The sequence below is a fragment of the Piliocolobus tephrosceles genome, unplaced genomic scaffold (assembly GCF_002776525.5).
Source record: "Piliocolobus tephrosceles isolate RC106 unplaced genomic scaffold, ASM277652v3 unscaffolded_40533, whole genome shotgun sequence".
Taxonomy (NCBI): Eukaryota; Metazoa; Chordata; class Mammalia; order Primates; family Cercopithecidae; genus Piliocolobus; species Piliocolobus tephrosceles.
Genome location: NW_022324903.1, coordinates 3,679 through 4,746, shown reverse-complemented (window position 1 = coordinate 4,746; position 1,068 = coordinate 3,679). Strand labels below are relative to the sequence as shown.

The 1,068-nt window shown below is 39.0% G+C and overlaps 1 pseudogene; it reads right to left on the bottom strand.

The window, feature by feature from the left end:
* Nucleotides 1-358: 358 nt before the first annotated feature.
* LOC111553632 lies at nt 359-500 on the bottom strand (annotated as a pseudogene).
* Nucleotides 501-1,068: the final 568 nt, after the last annotated feature.

Here is a 1,068-nt window from a genome sequence, read left to right as displayed (position 1 = left end):
TTACAGGCATGTACCACCACACCCAGCTAATTTTTGTATTTTTAGTAGAGACAAGTTTTCACCATATTGGCCAGGCTGGTCTCGAACCCCTGACCTCAGATGATCCGCCCTTCTCGGCCTCCCAAAGTGCTGGGATTACAGGTGTGAGCCACCACTCCCAGGCAACTGCTTTTTTTTTTTTTCTTCTTCTTCTTTCCTCTGTAAGCAGAGGCTCAGTGATACAAGGGTCATCAGCAAGAAAAGGAAAGTTAACTCTGTGAAGGAATCTTCTTGGCCAAGAGTCACGTTTATGGACACAGTCATATAATGCATTTCCTTAGCTCAGCTAAGAGGCATGAAATGGTTTTGGTTTTTGTTTTCTTGGTGCACCGTTCATAGAGGTACTGCAATACCCAGTTAATACATGGAGTGGTCCAAGTGAGCTTCTGTTCCATCTCCCTGCTCCAGAAATCTTGGAACAGATACTACACCTGACTTTAGCCAAAAGACCAAGAAGTGGTAAATGTTTAGGCCCTATATGTGAATGCTTTGGTCAGCTACATGCAACTATTACATATATTAGCCACGCTGATTTTCTATTTATCTTTATTCCATATGTATACAAATTAAATTTCATATTTGGCAAGAGTGTGTTTTGATTGGGTATCTAAATCAAGCAATATGTATATTATTTAAAAGTAAAAAAGATTTCTTAGAAAGCAGTATGACTTTTATAGCAGGATAGGATGAAAGCCCTGACCTGTAGCAGCATCTGTGTTCCAAATTACTACATTGCCATTATTCAGTTTCTTGGTACATCACCAGTTTCTGTTTAGAGATTTATTTTATAAAATTAATTGCTGACTGAGGCAGGAGGATCACTTGAGCCCAGGAGTTTGAGGCTGCAATGAGCCATGATCGTACCACTGCACTCCAGCCAGGGCGAGAGTGAGACCTTGTCTCAAAAATAATAATAATAATACTTGTTGGTCGCATGTATTTTCATGATGAGTTGTTAAGTCATACACGTGTAGAATATATAGAGAGATTAAACTTAGTTTTTTCATTTAATTGGTTCATATGCAATTC